A 21,170-nucleotide genomic window follows, 5' to 3' on the forward strand; every position below is an offset into this window, starting at 1 on the left:
CAGGTCTCCTTCCCGAACACCCTCCCCGCCCTCACCTGTACCCCTCCGTGCTCTGATATCTGCAGCACTGTCACAAAGTTACACCCTTCCCTGGAGATCCAGATGCTTTAGACAACTCCCCACTCTCCTTGGACAACTCAGAGAAACCTCAAACCCCAGTTCCCCATCCCATTTCCCCTCTTTCACACCTGATGCACACCAGACCCATCAAACCCAATTCAAATCAAATTCCCTGTGGCTCTGGTGGCTCACGATAAAGATCATACCTCCCCCACCAACGAGCCCCTGTGGGTCCCCAGCCTCACTTCACATGTAATAAATTTAAAAGGATTCAAATCACACAAAGTATGTCCTTGGATGGTCATGGAATTAAATTAGAAATCAGTAACAGAGGCATATCTAGAAAACCTGTTCAAACTGAAAAACATACTTCTAAATAACCATGGGTCAAAGAAGAAATCACAAAGGAAATTAGAAAATATTTTGAGCTGGATGAAAAAAAATTTAAATCATGTGTCAGAGTTTGTGGTGTGAAGATAAAGCAGTGATTAGAGGAAATTTTATATAGTTCAGGGCTCACATTAGAAAGGAAGAAAGTGAGAGAGCAGACAGCAGAAGCAAGAAGAACTACAATTCTGCAGCCTGTGGAAGGAAAACCACATTCACAGAAAGATAGACAAAATGAAAAGGCAGAGGACTATGTACCAGATGAAGGAACAAGTTAAAACCCCAGAAAAACAACTAAATGAAGGGGAGATAGGCAACCTTCCAGAAAAAGAATTCAGAATAATGATAATGAAGATGATCCAGGACCTCGGAAAAAGAATGGAGGCCAAGATCAAGAAGATGCAAGACATGTTTAACAAAGACTTAGAAGAATTAAAGAACAAACAAACAGAGATGAACAATACAATAACTGAAATAAAAAATACATTAGAAGGAATCAATAGTAGAATAACTGAGGCAGAAGAATGGATAAGTGACCTGGAAGACAGAATGGTGGAATTCACTGCCACAGAAAAGAATAAAGGAAAAAGAATGATGAGAAATGAAGATGGCCTAAGAGACCTCTGGGAAAACATTAAACACAACAACATTCACATTATAGGGGTCCAAAAAGGAGAAGAGAGAGAGAAAGGACCTGAGAAAACATTTGAAGAGATTATAGTTGAAAATTCCCTAACATGGGAAAGGAAATAGCCTCCCAAATCCAGGAAGTGCAGAGAGTCCCAGGCAGGATAAACTCAAGGAGAAAAATGCTGAGACACATAGTACTCAAACTGACAAAAATTAAAGACAAAGAAAAATTATTGAAAGCAACAAGGGGAAAATGACAAATAACATACAAGGGAACTTCCATAAGGTTAACAGCTGTTTTCTCAACAGAAACTCTACAAGCTAGAAAGGAGTGGTACGATATAATTTAAGTGATGAAAGGGGAGAAGCTACAACCAAGATTACTCTACCCAGTAAGGATCTCATTCAGATTTGACGGAGAAATCAAAAGCTTTACAGACAAGCAAAAGCTAAGAGAATTCAGCACCACCAAACCAGCTCTACAACAAATGCTAAAGGAACTTCTCTAAGTGGGAAACACAAGAGAAGAAAAGGACCTACAAAAACAAACCCATAACAATTAAGAAAATGGTAATAGGAACATACATATTGATAATTACCTTAAACGTGAATGGGTTAAATGCTCCAACCAAAAGACACAGGCTCGCTGAATGGTTACAAAAAAAAGACCCATATATATGCTGTCTACAGGAGACCCACTTCAGATCTAGGGACACATACAGACTGAAAGTGAGGGGATGGAAAAAGATATTCCATGCAAACGGAAATCAAAAGAAAGCTGGAGTAGCAATACTCATATCAGATAAAATAGACTTTAAAATAAAGAATGTTACAAGAGACAAGGAAGGACACTACATAATGATCAAGGGATCAATCCAAGAAGAAGTTATAACAATTGTAAATATATATGCACCCAACATAGGAGCACCTCAATACAAATGGCAACTGCTAACAGCTATAAAAGAGGAAATCGACAGTAACACAACAATAGTGGGGGACTTTAACACCTCACTTACACCAGTGGACAGATCATCCAGGCAGAAAATTAATAAGAAAATACAAGCTTTAAATGACACAATAGACCAGATAGATTTAATTGATATTTATAGGACATTCCATCCCCAAACAGCAGATTACACTTTCTTCTCAAGTGCACATGGAACATTCTCCAGGATAAATCACATCTTGGGTCACAAATCATTGTCTTGGTAAATTTAAGAAAACTGAAATCACATCAAGCCTCTTTTCCGACCACAATGCTATGAGATTAGAAATCAATTACAGGGAAAAAAACGTAAAAAGCACAAACACATGGAGGCTAAACAATGCATTACTAAATAACCAAGAGATCACTGAAGCAATCAAAGAAGAAATAAAAAAATACCTAGAGACAAATGACAATGAAAACATGATGATCCAAAACCTATAGGATGCAGCAAAAACAGTTCTAAGAGGGAAGTTTATAGCTATACAAGCCTACCTCAAGAAACAAGAAAAAATCTCAAATAAGCAATCTAACCTTACACCTAAAGGAACTACAGAAAGGAGAACAAACAAAACCCAAAGTTAGCAGAAGCAAAGAAATCATAAAGATCAGAGCGGAAATAAATGAAATAGAAACAAAGAAAACAATAGCAAAGATCAATAAAACTAAAAGCTGGTTCTTTGAGAAGATAAACAAAATTGATAAACCTTTATCCAGACTCATCAAGAAAAAGAGGGAGAGGACTCAAATCAATAAAATTAGAAATGAAAAAGAAGTTAGAACAGAAATACAAAGTATCATAAGAGACCTCTACAAGCAACTCTATGCCAATAAAATGGACAACCTGGAAGAAATGGACAAATTCTTAGAAAGGTATAACCTTCCAAGACTGAACCAGGAAGAAATAGAAAATATGAACAGACCAATCACAAGTAATGAAATTGAAACGGTGATTAAAAATCTTCCAACAAATAAAAGTCCAGGACCAGATGGCTTCACAGGTGAATTCTATCAAACATTTAGCAAAGAGCTAACACACATCCTTCTCAAACTCTTCCAAAAATTTGCAGAGGAAGGAACACTCCCAAACTCATTCTATGAGGCCACCATCACCCTGATACCAAAACCAGACAAAGATACTACAAAAAACAAAAATTACAGAATATAGATGCAAAAATCCTCAAAAAAATACTATCAAACAGAATCCAACAACACATTAAAAGGATAATACACCATGATCAAGTGGGATTTATCCCAGGGATGCAAGGATTCTTTAATATATGCAAATCAATCAATGTGATACACCATATTAAAAAACTGAAGAATAAAAACCATATGGTCATCTCAATAGATGCAGAAAAAGCTTTTGACAAAATTCAACACCCATTTATGATAAAAACTCTCCAGAAAGTGGCCATAGAGGGAACCTACTTCAACATAATAAAGGCCCTATACAACAAACCCACAGCAAACATCATTCTGAATGGTGAAAAACTGAAAGCATTTCCTCTAAGATCAGGAACAAGACAAGGATGTCCACTCTCGCCACTATTATTCAACATAGTTTTGGAAGTCCTAGCCACAGCAATCAGAGAAGAAAAAGAAATAAACAGAATACAAATTGGAAAAGAAGAAGTAAAACTCTCACTGTTTGTAGATGACATGACATACATAGAGAATCCTAAGGATGCCACCAGAAAGCTACTAGAGCTAATCAATGAATTTGGTAAAGTTGCAGGATATAAAATTAATGCACAGAAATCTCTTGCATTCCTATACACTAACAACGAAAGATCAGAAAGAGAAATTAAGGAAACAATCCCATTCACCTTTGCAACAAAAAGAATAAAATACCTAGGAATAAACCTACCTAAGGAGGTAAAAGACCTGTACTCAGAAAACTATAAGACACTGATTAAAGAAATCAATGATGATACAGATGGAGAGATATACCATGTTCTTGGATTGGAAGAAACAATATTGTGAAAATGACTATACTACCCAAAGCAATCTACAGATTCAATGCAATCCCTATCAAATTACCAGTGGCATTTTTTACAGAACTAGAGCAAAAAAAACTTAAAATTTGTATGGAGACACAAAAGACCCCCAGTAGCCAAAGCAGTGTTGAGGGAAAAAAACGGAGCTGGAGGAATCAGACTCCCTGACTTCAGACTATACTTCAAAGCTACAGTAATCAAGACAATATGGTACTGGCACAAAAACAGAAATATAGATCAATGGAACAGGAAAGAAAGCCCAGAGATAAACCCACACACATATGGTCAACTAATCTATGACAAAGGAGGCAAGGATATACAACGGAGAAAAGACAGTCTCTTCAATAAGTGGTGCTGGGAAAGCTGGACAGCTACATGTAAAAGAATGAAATTAGAACACTCCCCAACACCATACACAAAAATAAAGTAAAAATGGATTAGAGACCTAAATGTAAGACCAGACACTATAAAACTCTTAGAGGAAAACATAGGAAGAACACTCTTTGACATAAATCACAGCAAGATCTTTGATCCACCTCCTAGAGTAATGGAAATAAAAACAAAAATAAACAAGTGGGACCTAATGAAACTTAACAGCTTTTGAAAGCAAAGGAAACTACAAACAAGATGAAAAGACAACCCTCAGAATAGGAGAAAATATTTGCAAATGAATCAATCAATAAAGGATTAATTTCCAAAATATATAAACAGCTTATACAGCTCAATATTAGAAAAAACCAACAACCCAATCCAAAAATGGGCAGAAGCCCTAAATAGACATTTCTCCGAAGAAGACATACAGATGGCCAGGAAGAACATGAAAAGCTGCTCAACACCACTAATTTTTAGAGAAATGCGAATCAAAGCTACAATGAGGTATCACCTCACACCAGTTAGAATGGGCATCATCAGAAAATCTACAAACAACACATGCTGGAGAGGGTGTGGAGAAAAGGGAACCCTCTTGCACTGTTGGTGAGAATGGAAATTGATACAGACACTATGGAGAACAGTATGGAGGTTCCTTAAAAAACTAAAAATAAAATTACCATATGACCCAGCAACCCCACTACTGGGCATATACCCAGAGAAAACCATAATTCAAAAAGACACATGCACCCCAATGTTCATTGCAGCACTATTCACAATAGTCAGATCATGGAAGCAACCTAAATGCCCATCGACAGACAAATGGATAAAGAAGTCGTGGTACATATATACAATGGAATATTACTCAGCCATAAAAAGGAACGAAGTTGGATCATTTGTAGAGACGTGGATGGACCTAGAGACTGTCATACAGAGTGAAGTAAGTCAGAAAGAGGAAAACAAATATCATATATTAACACATATATGTAGAACCTAGAAAAGTGATACAGATGAACCGGTTTGCAAGGTAGAAATAGAGACACAGATGTAGAGAACAAACGTATGGACACCAAGGGGGTAAAGTGGCGGGGTGGGGGGCGTGTGGGGTGGGATGAACTGGGATATTGGGATTGACTTATATACACTAATATGTATAAAATAGATAACTAATAAGAACCTGCTGTATAAAAATAAAATTAAATTAAATTTAAAAATTAAAAAAAAGATTTTAAATAAAAAGAAAGCAAGAATCTCGGGACTTTCCTGGTGGTGCAGTGGTTGAGAATCCACCTGCCAATGCAGGCGACACGGGTTCGAGCCCTGGTCCAGGAAGATCCCACATGCCGTGAAGCAACTAAGCCCATGCACCACAACTACTGAGCCTGCGCTCTAGAGCCCGTGCTCCGCAACAAGAGAAGCCACCACAATGAGAAGACCATGCACTGCAACGAAGAGTAGCCCCTGCTCGCCGCAACTAGAGAAAGCCCGCACGCAGCAACAAAGACCCAACACAGCCAAAAATAAAATAAAATTTAAAAATTAATTAATTAATTAAAAAAGAAAAGAGGAACAGAGCTGGACAACTTATGTTTGATATAATAGAATCAAGAATTCAGATAGAGCCATGCATAAATGATTAATTGATTCTCAGCCAAGGTGCCAAATGAATTAAATCGGGAAAGGATAATCTTTTATGGCAAAGGATGCTGGAACAGTTGGATAGCCATAGAAAAAAAGAGAAAAGAAAAAAGAAAAGAAAAGAAGAGAGAAAGAGGGAGGGGCAGGGAAGAAAGAGAGAGAAAGGAAGAAAGAAGGAGGGAGGAAGGGAGGAAAGAAGGAAGGAAGGAAGGAAAAGAAAGGAGGGGAGAAGAAACTCAACCCTACTTCACACCGTATGCAAAAATGAATTTTAACTTTTTTTTTATTTATTTATTGGCTGCATTGGGTCTTTGTTGCCGCGCGCGGGCATTCTCTTCATTGGCTACTTCAGGGGCTACTCTTCATTGTGGTGCGCGGGCTTCTCATTGCGGTGGCTTCTCTTGTTGTGGAGCATGGGCTCTAGACATGCCGGCTTCAGTAGTCGTGGCTCACAGGCTCTAGAGCGCAGGCTCAGTAGTTGTGGCGCACGGGCGTAGTTGTCCCGCGGCACGTGGGATCCTCCCGGACCAGAGCTCAAACCCGTGTTCCCTGCATTGGCAGGCGGATTGTTAAACACTGCGCCACCAGGGAAGTCCCCCAAAATTAACTTTAAATGTATCATAGACCTAAACATAAGAGTTAAAATTATAACACTTTTAGAAGTTTAGAAAACAGGAGAAAATCTTAGCCACCTTGGGCTTGGCAAAGATATCTTCAATAGAACACAAAAAATGAGCGATAGAAGAAAAAAATGATATATTGGATTTCATAAAACAAAACTTCTGCTTTCCAAAGAGACTGTTACAAAAATAAAAAGGCAAGCCACAAACTTTGGAGAAGACATTTGAAAAATCTATATTTGACAGAGGACTTCTATCTAGAAAAGATAGAGAACACTTACAACTCAACAATAAAAAAAAGATCATCCAATTTTAAAACAGGGCAAAAGGTTTGAACAGATGCTTCACCAAAGACGAACTAGGGAAGACAAATAAGCATATGAAAAAACGCTCTACACCATTGGGAAGATGCAAATGAAAACCACCGCAAAATGCCACCACACTCCCAAGAAGGGCAAAAATATAAAAGACCAAGCGTTGGTGAGAATGGAGAACAGCGTGGCAGTTTCTTAAAAACTTACACCTATGCCAGCCACGTGACCCAGACACTCCGCTGTTTTATTTACCGACAGCAATGGGAGGATGCGCCCCCTCGACGGCACGCGCTTGAGTGTTCACAGCAGCTTTATTTGCAACTCCCCAAATCTGGAAACGACCCGAATGTCAGTCAGCAGATGAAAAGGTAACAAAATTTGCTATATCTATACAATGAAATACAAATGACATGTACTTTTACAACATGTTAGAAAATGCAAACTAATCTTTAGGGACAGAAAGCAGATTAGCGGTTGCCCAAGACAGGGGGAGGGGAGGGAAGGAGGGATTTCCAAGGTGCAACAGGGAATCTCTGGGGTGATGGATACCTTCATTATCTTGATTGTGGAGGTGGCGTCACAGGTGCGTGGATATGTCAAAAAGCATTAAATTGCACACATTTTTTGTAAACTTAAATAAGTACAGTCAATTATCCTCAAGAAAACTGTAAGTAAATTTAAAAATTATAATCAAACAAACACTCATGTATTTAAGGAATCCGGCCTTGCAAGTACTCAGCAGCCCCCTGGGTGGCCCCCCGACCTGTGACCCAAGGTAACCGCTAGCCTACATTCTCGTGTTTTCCTCATAAATGTGCCACCTACTCACACATTCCTCAACGGCACGCTGTTTGGTGACAACAGCATGGAATCCCATAGTCTTCAGCCACTTCTTTCAACAACAGTGTTATGTGTTTGAGATACGACCTCGCCAATGATTGATCGTGGCTGTGGTTTGCTCCTTTTCTCCCTTTTATTCATTCATTAAGCTTGAAAGCAAACCTCAGGCAGCAGCGAATCTGCAGGGGGACAGCTCCCAGCTCAACTGAGGCCACAGGTGCCTGGCAGGAGGCCAGCGTAGCCCAGGGGCATGAGTATGGGGAACAGAGTGGGCTCTGGGGTCACGCAGGTGGCAGGGCTCAGTCCCTGGGACCAGTGTCTGTGAGGAGGACTGTTGACTCTACTCTTGGTGAGAAGGGGCCATGCAAGGCTTCAAGTGGAGGGCTGATGGGATCTGACCTGATTCTGGAAGATGCTCTGGCTGGGAGAAGGGAATGGGTGACCAGGCGGGGGACTGGGGCAGGGAGACCCATTCAGGGCTACCAGGTCCGGGCAGGAGGTGACTGACTGGCTCGCCTGGGGTGCCAGCAGTACCCCCTGGGGGAGTGGTCAGGGAAGGAGGGGGGCGTGATTTGCAGGAAGAGCCCTTTTTATTTGCTGAAAGGTTAGCAGTGGAATTTGAAAGAGGAATTGCCGAGACTTTGTGCGGCGTGTCTGAATGACCGCCTGGTGGCGTCTTACCGAGAGGGTGACGTGTTTTCCCCTAGGGGAGAGTGAGGGTTGTGAACTCACACATCTGGGGAGACGAGGCAGGCGGAGAACCCAAGGGGGGTGGGGGCCGTGACCACCCAGACCCAACCACTGTCGCCCTGGAGCTTGTGAGCCCAGCTTGTGAGTCAGAGGTCACAATTTTTATGTGAAATCTCCAAAGTGTTCAACGTTGGCTCAGTTGTTGAAGGCACAGCATTTGGGCCAGAGGTGTCTGGAGGAGACAAGCCACTCTCCTCTCCCAGCCTCACCAGTCTGGATGCTCAGCTCCTTCCCCATCGGGCGTGAGGCTCCTCCCTCCTCCGTGAGGTCATCCTGACCGTCAGCTGGGGCCCCCCAAACCCCTCCCTGTTGCCCCCACACCCTCTTGGTTTCTTTCATCACCCTTAGAATCTGTCTTCACAAAATTAGTGATTGGAGAGGCAGTAGAGATGTGGCCCCTCCCTCCACCCTGCTGGCTGGAATGCTTCTGTCTTGTTCTCACCACATGCCCAGAGCTTTGCTCCAGGGCCCAACTCAAGGTACCCAATAATTGTTGGGTGAATGAATGACGAGTGAATGAATGAATGAATGGGAGAGAAGAGAGTGAGGAGGCCGAAGAGAACGCCCCATCGTTCAGTGGGGTTTCCATGCCGTTTGCCTCCACCTGCCGAAAGCCTGACCCTTCCTGGGGTCCATGGGGACAGCCCCGAGCAATCCCCAAGTTAGAGTGTGGACCCACCACCCATCCACAAACACCCCCTTTCCCAGCCCCCTCCTCCTGGCACAGATGTCAGAACTCACTACCCGCCCACGCCCCTCCCTCCCCATGGCATCATCGTGTTCTCCGGGCCCTCACTGGGTCCACCAAAGCCCTCTCCTGGGACATTTCTAAGGAAAATGGAGAAGGAAAATCAGCCCTCTTTGGGGGTTGGAGCAGCAAGAATTGACGTCCTGGGGTGGTGGCTGCCACGCTTTCCCCTGTGTGGAGGAAACAGATCTGCAGCAAGAATGAAGCCAAGAGAGAAGTGGAAACCAGGGACAGAGGAGGGATGCAGCCCCCAGGCCCCCAGTGCAACTCTCCCCCTCGTCTCATGTGGGCTGGGGACAGCGCTGGTCCCAACCCAAAGCCTGGCGATGCTGCGCTGGGGTCCTGGGCCTGGCACAGAGGGTGGGGGCAGGGCACCCACAGGAGCCATGCATGTCCCTTCAGGCTCAGTGGGTGGCAGGGGCCCTGCTGAGGCTGTGTGCCCAGCTGGGTGCCCGAGGAGGTGCTAATGGAGCACCAGTCACATACGTCCTCACAGCTGAGAACTGACTTCTCAGGGTACAGCTGTCTTGGCTTGGGAAACTCCCTTGGCTAGGTCACGCGGGCCAAGGTGAGACCCTGAGGACACCAGTTTCTGCAGGAGAAACAGCAGCAAAAGAGAAAACAGAATGATCCTGGGGCGGGAGAAAACTGCTGAGAGAGGGTAAGGCGGAGGCTGCCCAGTGAACCCAGAGGCAAGGGCATCCAGCAAGCAAGGCTGTCCAGTTCCACCCGGGCATGTTCTCATGGCTGCCGGAAAACATGCCCTCTGTCTCCTTAAGCCTCTAGGATTTAGGCAAATGGTGCATATGTGTGTGGGCACGTGTGTGTGTGTGTGTGTGTGTGTGTGTGTGTGTGTAAATAAAGGCTGGGGGCTGACATTCAGTTTCCAAGGTACAGACCCAGCCAGGATAGAACCATAGGAAATCATAAGCCCGTGGTAGACAGCGACTCCAGCAGGACAGGAAGTAACCAGGAGCCAGGAGCCCACCTTCACCCTCCCCTCAAAACCCTCCTTCATTTTGTTCAAATAGCACAGATGGGGAGAGAGTCCAAAGGTCCAGTCCCCCTGACATCCGCATTACAGATGTTCTTCCTCGAAAAATAAGAGTTCTTCGTTAAAACCGTCAAGCAACATTAGTTATATGTGAAAAGATGAATGACTTAGATTTACGCCAGCCCCACTCCATGGTGTACAGTTTAGTGCCTGTCCTTCAAACAACATCTATCCCTGCCTGATCGGACCCTGGACCGAACCCCACTCCCTATGAGCCCTTCTCAAGTTGGTCTCTGGGGTTCCCTGAATGTGTCCTCATGGTCAAAAAAAAATGATGATGGTGATGTTGATGATGAGGATGGTGACATTAATAACAGGCATTCACTGCTTGTCAGGGACTGTTACAAGTGCTCTACATAAACTGATTTAGTCCTCACAGAGCTTTATGAGATCAGAACTATTATCATCCCCATTTTACAGAGGAGGAAACTGAGGCTTAATGCCTTTTCTAAGGCCACACAGATTGGGCACAGCAGGAATTCAAATCCAGACAGCCTACTCCCGAATCTGTGTGAGTAACCATCGAACCACACTGCCTCTCGTTTCAGGAGAATTCAGGGGTTTGTTAAAACCACGGCCGGCACTGGCTACTCTGATCTCAGGCCGTGCGTGTCTCATCCACAGAAGCAGAAAAGAAAGCTTCTGACTGCACGGTGTGTTTGCACATTGCCGGCCAAATCCTGCCACTGTGTTTTACAGTGAAATGAGAGGGATTTTGCCAAAATCCACGCACGCTTTCACTTACACTCCCCGCAGCTTTTCCTTGCATCCACCTAAAATTACTCTTCTTAACAATAGGCTACAGGGCTTCCCTGGTGGCGCAGTGGTTAAGAATCCGCCTGCCAATGCAGGGGACACAGGTTCGAGCCCTCATCCAAGAAGATCCCATGTGTCGCGGAGCAACTAAGCCCATGTGCCACAACTACTGAAGCCCTCGCACCTAGAGCCTGTGCTCCGCAACAAGAGAAGCCACCGCAATGAGAAGCCTGCGCACTACAAGGAAGAGTAACCCCCGCTCACCGCAACTAGAGAAAGCCCGCGAGCAGCAACAAAGACCCAACACAACAAAAATAAACAAAATAAAATAAATAAATTTATAAAACAGTGGTCCCCAACCTTAAAAAAAAAAAAAAAGGCTGCAACTCACAAAATCAAAGAGACAGCGACCAGGCCTTCCTAAGAATGCAGCTAAACCAGCGTATGACTTACTCAGTAAAGATGCTGAAATCCTAAAGGCCGAGAACCAGGGGGGCCAGCAGGGGTGGTCCGGACCCCTGGCACAGGGGCCCCGTGGCACAGGTTCCAGGGAAATCGTGCAAGGGCTGGGGGGGCCAGCCGTTTACATCCAGCCTTGTTAAAATGTGCCAGCTGGTCGCTGCCAGCTGTGGTCAAGACCCTGCGCAGAGCGGGGCAAAGTTCATCCTGTTTGAGCGGCTCGCATTCTGACGAGCCTTATTCCGACTGGCTGGTTAACATCTCCCCATTGAATTTTAACGTGAAATATCTTTTTGACGCAGCAAGGAGAGCGAAGTCCCTTTGGTGAAGGCAGGCTAAGCTTGCAGGAGCTGCCAGGCACATGAAAGGGAAGGAGCCGGAGCCACGGCTGCCCAAAGCTCTCCTTGACCTACTTAGAGCTGATCTGTTCCATGGGCCAGAGGAACCCCGGGGAGGGGGAGGGGAAGGGGGAGGGCAAGGGCGGGGAAGGGGAGGGGAAGGGGGAGGGCAAGGGCGGGGAAGGGGAGGGGGAGGGGAGGGGGAGGGGAAGGGGTGGGGAGGGGGAGGGGAGGGGGAGGGGAGGGGGAGGGGGAAGGGGGAGGGGAGGGGGAGGGGAGGGGGAGGGGGAAGGGGGAGGGGAGGGGGAGGGAAGGGGAAGGGGAAGGGGAGGGGGAGGGGAGGGGAGGGGGAGGGGAGGGGAAGGGGAGGGAAGGGGAAGGGGAAGGGGAGGGGGAGGGGAAGGGGAGGGAAGGGGGAGGGAAGGGAAAGGGGAAGGGGAGGGGGAGGGGAAGGGGAGGGAAGGGGGAGGGGAGGGGGAGGGGGAGGGGGAGGGAGAGGGAGGGAGGGGGAGGGGTGGCTCCTGGGAGGCCGAAACAAACGGGGGGGGGGGGGGGGGGGCTGTGACCAGGACTGTGGCAGCCCGCGCACGGGGGCCAATTAAAACCGTGCTATACTTACCCCCAAGCTTTGGCCGCCTGCCCGAGATGCTGCCGAGCCAGTGGCCCGCAGCCACTCCACCGCTGTGCGGCCTCCGCGTGGGCGGTGGGTGCGCACAGGTGGCCCAGCCTCGCCTGCTCCCGGGGGTCAGCAGCCTCGAAGCCAGAGGAAAATGCATTTCAACGCAGCCAGTGCCTGCGACTGCTCGGGAGAGATGCCTGGGGCAGGAAGCAGGGGTTCTCTTGATGAGTGTCCACTGGATACCAGGCAGGTGCCACACGCGGTGCCCCAGAGGTGGAAACGGGTGACTCTGGAAGTTAGCTTGGAGGGAAGGCTACTTTTCTGTCTGGTAAAACCTTTTATTGGGCCTTTTGGCTACAGAAAGGTAAAGCTAGAGTCTGGTCCAGAAGGAGAAGAGGTCAAGCTGGCAGCATCAGGAAGTAAATGGATCTCTTCCCCGGCCCCGGAAGGGCTATGAGAGGGATTGATTTGGGGCTCCCTCTAAGGAGGTTCTGAGCTAGGGGAAGGGGGCCCTTGGGCTCAAGGAAGAGAGGATGTGAGGGAAGGAGCTGCTGATCTGACGGAGCAGGAGCCCAGGGAGAGGGGCAAGGATGCTGAGGCAAGGATGCTACCTGGTGGCCTCCTTTGCTACCCAAAAGCCTTCAGCCAATCTCAGGAGTTAAAAACATAAACACTGGAGCTGGACAGACCTGGATTGGAGTCCTGATTCTGCCACAGAGTAGCTGTATGACCCAGACTTAGCTCCACGAGCCTCAGTTTTCACATCTCTAAAAATGGGTATAAGAATCATATATCTAATTAAAAGCGTTGTCAGAAGGATTAAATGAGTTATTACAGGAAGAGGACTTAGAATTATGCCCAACACATATAAAGGCTCAATATATCACTTATATGTGGAATCTAAAAAAGGAAAACTTAGAGAAACAGAGTAGAATGGCAGTTACCAGGGGCTGGGGGCATAGGGGAAATGGAAGATGTTGGTTAAAGGGTACAAACTTCCAGTTATAAGATTAACAAGTTTGGGGATCTAATATACAGCATGGTGGTTATAGCTAATAATACCGTATCATAGGGCTTCCCTGGTGGCGCAGTGGTTGAGAGTCCGCCTGCCGATGCAGGGGACGCGGGTTCGTGCCCCAGTCCGGGAAGATCCCACATGCCGTGGAGCGGCTGGGCCCGTGAGCCATGGCCGCTGAGCTTGCACGTCCGGAGCCTGTGCTCCGCAATGGGAGAGGCCACAGCAGTGAGAGGCCTGCGTACCGCAAAAAAAAAAAAAAAAAAAAAATACCGTATCATATGCTTGAATGTTACTAGGAGAGTAGATCTTACACGTTCTCACCACAAAAAGGAATGGTAACTATGTGACGGGTTGGAGATAGCAGCTAATATATGGTGGTCCTCATTTTGCAATTTATAAAAGTACCGAATCAACACATTGTACACCTTAAACTTACACAATGTTACTTGTCAATTACATTTCAATAAAGCTTGGTGGGGGGAGCATTAATGAGACCGTTAGATACCATCATCATCATCGTCATCGTTTGGAAAAAGTAACACCCAGGAGACCAGATCTTCAGAGGTTCTGGAGAAGGAGTTAGAATTCCAGGCATCACATGTGTTGGGGGCTCTAATTACTTGGACACTCTGGCAGCGGGAGACGGTGAGGACTCCCAAAGAACCAGGACTTCTTGTCCTGAAAACAACCTTGCGAAGTGGGGGTTATGATGCTCTATTTACAGATGAGGGAAACAAAAAGGTCCTGAGAGCCCAAATTCAAACCAAGACCATGAAGACCGCACAGCCTCCCTGCGTCCTGCCTGGGCCCTGGTCCTCATGCTGCGTCCTGCTGTGAGCACCGTGAGGGGCACAATGACTTAGTCCGGGCCCTTGGGAAGCGTGCAGCCCATTACCCAACAGAGGGAAGAGCTGGAGGATCCTCCCGTGGGCAGGGGGCTGCGGTGGAGGTGGGCAGGGACAGGGAGGACGAAGCGTGGAGGGATGGTGGCAACGGCCCTCAGATAGAAGAAATGGCACACAAGGGCAGACGGGTGCAGGGCATTTCAGGCCATGTGAAGGAGGCGCCAAAGTGAAGGCTCTGAAGATGGGCTGGGGAGGGGGGCTCTGGCTGGCTTGGCCTTGTCTCTGAAGCGCTCGGGAGTCATCGGAGGCTTTGAGTAAGGGTGACGAGCCGGAGCCTGCAGACACCTTCAGAGGGACCGACTGAGGCTGTCCTCCCAGAATTGCCATCTGGTCTCAGAGCACTTGAGGGAAGGGAGGACAGTGGAGTTCAGGTGCTGCTTTATACTCTGTCCCCAGTGCTGGGGATCCCGGAGGCATAAGCAAACTCAGCTGGCTGTGGCTGCCACCTCCTCCAGCCGCCTGCCTGGATGCAACCAGCCTTCCTGGCCACCGGGGACTTTGCTGAGTCACTGACAGTGAGCACTCCTGCTGGCCTTTCTCCTGCCTGGCCTGGGACCAAGGGCAGCTGCTGTCACCACAGGACATTGGGGCTGGGAGGAATCACAAAAAGCCTGCTGCACCATCTGGCCAGAAAGGTCCATGGCGCATCCCCAGGTCCAAAAAAACACACGAAAAAAGACAAAAGGAAACATGTTGTTGAACAGCTTGCCTGTGCCCATTTTCGGAAAGTACGCTATCTTACTGGTCACAACCCCCAGTATTTACCAGGGCTGGCTCCGGAGCGGGGATGCCACACATTCCTGCAACAGCACCTCCCCTGGTCCCTTCGCCCCAACTGCCTGACCTCTCTGCTCCTTGACCTTCCCTCCACCCGCCGCTCACCCCCACGGTCATGATCCAGACTCTCTTTCACTGGAACCTTGTCTTCCAGGCCTCTAAACACTGGAGACCAAGGGCTCAGCCTCAGACCTCATCTTCCTGCTGTGAAAGGTCACTCCCTAGGTGAGCTCAGCCAGTCCTGGACTTGCAATGCCTTTCGGCCCTCGTTATCCCCGCATACCAACTCTCACTGCAGAGCGACCTCCAGGACGCAGGTCAGGTTTTGTTTATTTTGCTTTTTGGTTTTTCGTTTTATTTGGCCGCACCACGCGGCTTGCGGGATCTTAGTTCCCCCACTAGGGATCGAACCCGTGCCGCCTGCAGTGGAAGCACAAAGTCCTAACCACCGGACCACCAGGCAATTCCTAGACAGGTCAGTCTTATCGCATCCAAAGCCAGACAGTGTGCTACCCCCTCAAACTCGCTTCACCCCAGTGTTCTCCATCTCGGTAGATGGCCCCCCATTTACCAGCCCGACCACAGGGTCAACCTTCCCTCCCCTCTCTGCACCCACACCCAACCCAAAATAAAACAATATACCCCGAGTCTAAGCATTTCTCCCACCTGCCCTAATGTCCTAGAGCTGACCCTCGTCTTTGCTCACAGGGACACCAGCCCTGAGGACCCCCTCCTACCCTGCTCCTTTTTCAGTGCATTCTCCACACAGCAGCCAGAGGGATCTTTTTAAAACATGTCAGACCACATCGCTCCCCTCCTCAAGACCCTATGAGGATCTATATGCTCTGGCCCCATAACTGCTCACCTCATCCTACTCTCACTCCATTCCGTCCCCGGCCTCCTTACCAAGCCTTGAGCACACCAGGCACACACCCACCCCAGGGCCTTTGTATTTGCTCTTCTCTCTGCCAGGGATGTTCTGTCCCCAGGCATCTGTGTGCCTTGTCCCCTTACCTATTTGTGTCTCTTCCAATGTCACCTCCACAGAGAGGTCTTCCCTGACTGCCGTGCCTAAAGGAACCCCCTCACTCTTACCCCTTGTGCCCCCTTGTTCCTCTCCATGGCATGACCAGTACTCAGCATTGGATTATATTCATCTATTTTTTGGTTTGCTTCCCCTCCCCCAGCGGCATGGCCTCCACGGAGCACAAGGGCAGGTACTTAGCTTGTTTGTTCTCTGCTGCATCCCCAGTGCCAAGAGCAGTGGCTGGTGCGTAATCAATGCTCAGTGAAGAATGAATCTCCACAACAGTAAGAGAAAAGCACACTTGATGTCCTCTAAGAGGTCAAGGAAATGATGCCACCCATGAAACAAGAAGTGGAAGTTAGGAAACAAGAACAGGCAGTTGTAGGAAGGACCAAATAGTAATTTGGAAATGAAAAGTATAAATTCTGAAATTAAAATTCCCACAGTTTGAAAATCAGAGTCTCAACTGAAGGACTGAAGAGCAGAATGAGTTCAAGTAAAGAGCAGCTCAGTGAGCTGGATGCTGGCGTGGAACACCTCCCACCAGGAGGAGGTTGATTCTGATGAATTCTGGAATGTGTTTGTGTTTGTAGTGTGCCCTTTAAGTATTTGCTCATTCATTCAGTCCACACTTGCTGAGTGCCTCCTAAGTGCCAGGCTTTGCTCCGGGTGAAGGGGATACAGCAGTGAGCAAAACTGACCAGGCCCCCACTTCCAAGGAGCTTACATTCTAGCAGCGGGAAGCCAGACAACAAGGGAATCCATGAGTAAAAGATGAAATGTGCTGGATGGCGGGGAGGGCAATGGGGAGAAGAGAAGCAGGAAAGGAGGCTGGGGAGTGTGAGGTTGGGGGCAGTTAACATTTAAATAGGGGGTCAGAAATGAACTTATTTACAAAACAGAAATAGAGTCACAGATGTAGAAAACAAACCTATGGTTACCAAGGGGGAAGGGGGTGAGGGATAAAGTGGGACATTGGGGTTGACATATACACACTACTATATCTAAAATAGATAAATAATAAGGACCCACTGTATAGCACAGGGAATTCTATTCAATACTCTGTAATGACCTATATGGGAAAAGAATCTAAAAAAGAGTGGTTATATGTATAACTGATTCACTTTGCTATACAGTAGAAACTAACACAACGTTGTAAATCAACTATACTCCAATAAAATTTTTAAATAAATAAATAGGGGGGTCAGGGAGGGCCTTGCTGAGAATGAGACTTCTTCACAAAGACTTGGATGAAGTGAGCTGTGTGGCTCTCTGGGAGAAAAGGGTTCCTGGAAGAAGGAACAGCAAGTGCAAAGGCCCTGAGGCAGAGACATGGAGCAACAGGAGGAGGCCAGTGGGGCTGGCGTGGATGCAGGAAGGACAGGAGAACAGCTTACAGAGACAGCAGAGGCTGACAGTGAGGGGACTTTGACTTTCACTCTGCGTGAGATGAGGAGGCACTGCTGGGTTTCCTGCACAGCAGTGACACAGTCTGATGGAAGTTGATGAAATAAAAATTCACATCTTAAGGCAAGACAAGAAAAATTTTAACATAAAACTTTTTCTCTGCCCTCTGGCCTCCTCCCTCCCCATGGTGTGCATAGTGCCCCCACGTTCTGTGTGAACCAGACCTCCCCAGTGGCAGAGGTACCTGCTCAACCATAAAGATCCAGTTTTCTCCTTCTGGCACCAGCCCTGTAACTCCTTAGAAGATAACATTCTTTTCTCAATCCTGTAAGGAGTCAAGATGACCCACCACTCACCCTGTATAGCCCAGAACAGACTGGTCAGATGGCCTGGGGAGACACTGGGCCACACCTAATGGAAGTTCTTAGCTTAAATACTTACAACCATATTAAGGTTACTGGCTATATTACTTGTATTCTGTCTATTTATAAGATTACTGTCTCTTGCATTACCCAATGTATGACTGAGCCTCTGATAGAATTAGTGATGATTAGGTGACTTGAAACAATAGACCAAGCATCGAGTTCTGCAAGATCAATGACTGTAACAGTGTAACTCTAGGTATGGGAAGAAGCGACAAGAGGGCACAATTTCCTGGACCATAAAAGACTAATGAGACAGGCAGCCCAGAGGCTCTCGGCTACTGTTAACAGGGCCTAGTCCAGGAATAGCACACTGAGTGGCCTGTCAATGAAATCCTCGCCTGACCTGGGAATGAGCATTCCTAGCGCCATGGGACAAATTGGTCACAGAGCGCCTCCTAAGCCTTGGTCGAAATTAAGTCCCAAAGGGAAGGGATTGTGAAATAAAGAACGTTGCCTACCATCCAGTTCTACAAGAATCCAGTCATTTGCCACTGCAGTCTCTGACCTACAGTAACCCTAAAAAAAATGCAGGGCAAAGATCAAGAAGAAGCACTTTATGCTCTGGGAAAACTCGCAGAACGGGCCTTTGGCTTATGAGCTATTTTCAGGAGAAATTTTTTATGAACTCGGATTCTTGCACCTTCTCACATTTAGAAAAGCATTAACTAAGATGTCTGTTCCTCGTGACTAACGGCAACCTTCTCCTGAGATGTGTGCTCAATTGCAGGTTCCCGCTTTGCCAAAATCACGTCTATACCGGCCTCCCCCTTAAACTCTTCAGAACAGTCCTTAGAGCGCTCTCAGAGACTGTCTCCCAGGTTATAATCCTCAGTTTGGCTCAAATAAAATTTTCCATTTCTTTCTTCGGTTGACACTGATAAATTTCTTTTGTTAATGAAGTAAGACAGAATCCCTCTATCTGTGTGCGTGTGGAGAATAGATGGCAGAGGCTCAAAGGTGGAGGAAGGGAGACCAGTGAAGAGGCCCTTGCAATGATCCAGGGAAACACGGCAGCAGCTTGGGCCACGGGGGTAGCAGATGGGGAGGGGAGAAGTGGGCATGGCCCAGGCATGGCTTTAAGGTCAAGCCAACAGGACATCCTGGCAAATGGCATATGAAGTACGACAGGGATGGCTCCAGGGTTCTTTCCTGAGCAGCTGGAAAGATGGAGTCCCCGACCGCTGAGACAGGAAAGCCACAGAGAAGCATGTTTACAGGGAGCTCAGCTTTGGCCTCGGTAAGTGTGGGACGTCTGTTAGGCCTATTAGAAAGTGATGAAAGATAACTGAGGTGATACAAAGTTTATTTAACACTTCACGGATAGACCTAGAGATTATCATACTAAGTGAGGTAAGTCAGACAGAGAAAGAAAATATATGATATCACTCATACGTGGCATCTAATTTTTTTTTAATTATACAAATGAACTTATTTACAAAACAGAAAAGACTCACAGATTTCGAAAACAAACTTGTGGTGACCAAAGGGGAAACGTGGTGGGCAGGGGTAGGGATAAATTATACACACACTACTACATATAAAATAGATAACCAGCAAGGACCTATTGTATAGCACAGGGAACTCTACTCTATATTCTGTAATAACCTATATGGGAAAAGGAATCTGAAAAAGAATGAGTATATGTATCTGTATAACTGAATCACTATGCTGTACACTTGAAACTAACACAACAATAAACTATAAAATTAACTATAAATCAACTACACTCCAATAAAATTTTTTTTAAATGGTGAATTAGATAAAAATTTCAAAAAAAACCCCACAACACTTCATGACGTGGACCATCTCCATTCAGAGAACTGCAAAATGAGGGAGGGGGAAGGCAGGAAGCTTTACAAAATAAGGAATAAAGAACAGGATGCGAAAAGTAGAAAATATCAGATTGGCTGGGACCACACAGTGAACCCTGTTTGGAATGAGAAGCAACAAGGCAATAAGTATAAAGCCCAGGGTTGGCTTGTCGTCTGGGGACCGGCTGACTGCATACACTGCATTTCTGGTCAAGCAGAGCACTTACAGAGGCATGAATGTTATCAAAGTTTTCCTTTGTTGCCATGGCACCCCCAGCAGGAGCAGCTCCATCTGGGGCCTTCTGTATTTCAACAGGCCCCTACGTTTAGGGGGTTGGATTAAAGTCTAGCATTCCAACAAGAGGTCCTTGAAGAGGTGAATTGTCCCAAAGATAGAGGAGAGAGACTGAGAAGAGGACCAAGTACTGAGCCCCGTGACCTCAAGGGTAAGAGTGTGGGGAGAAGAGGAGGAATCAGTCAAAGAGATTGAGAAGCGGGGGAGGGGGAGGAGAGCTGGGCGAGCCCTGGGGCCCAGGGAAGAAGGGTCTTATGAAAAGAGAAATCTCAGAGGCTGTGATGGCTCAAGTAAGATGAAAATAGAAAGTGGCACTGAACTCGCTGTAGGGACATCATTGGTGACCATGGGGTGACAGGGCAAAAACTTGATGAAGATGAATCCAAAAAAGAATGGGAAGAGAGATTGGAGATGGGTGTCGACAAGCCTTTTATGGAACTGTACAGCAAATAGAAGCAGAAAAAGAGGGTGGCAGCTGAAGAGACATGCAACGTTGAAAGTGAGGGGAGCTTTTTTGAGGACTGGAGAAAAAAGCAGCATGTTTGTACATTGATGGGAATTGTCCAGTAGGGAGGGAAAATCAGGTGCCAGGGAGGAAGGGGAGTCTTGAAAAGGTGGAGAGGTGGGCTGCAGGGCACACAGGGAGGAGCTGGCCACGATGAGAGGGGATGTGTAGGGCATTTACGGTGGCAGGATGGAAGGCAGAATGTAGGCCTGTTGGCTTCGGTGAGAGACTCAGACTGTTGGTTTCTGATGGCTTCTATTTTCTTAGTGAAATAAGGAGAAAAGACATTTATTGAGAGGACAGAAGAGGAGGTGGGAGGTTTGAAGAGAGGAGATGGTATAAAAGAGCTCCTAGTTTGTGTGTTCAAATATAAGGCTAACAGAAATAAAATATGTCACTGCCAAACCACAACAGAAGAAAAATAGAACAAGAA

The sequence above is a fragment of the Leucopleurus acutus genome (genome assembly GCF_964270905.1).
Source record: "Leucopleurus acutus genome assembly, chromosome: 8".
NCBI classification, from domain to species: Eukaryota; Metazoa; Chordata; class Mammalia; order Artiodactyla; family Delphinidae; genus Leucopleurus; species Leucopleurus acutus.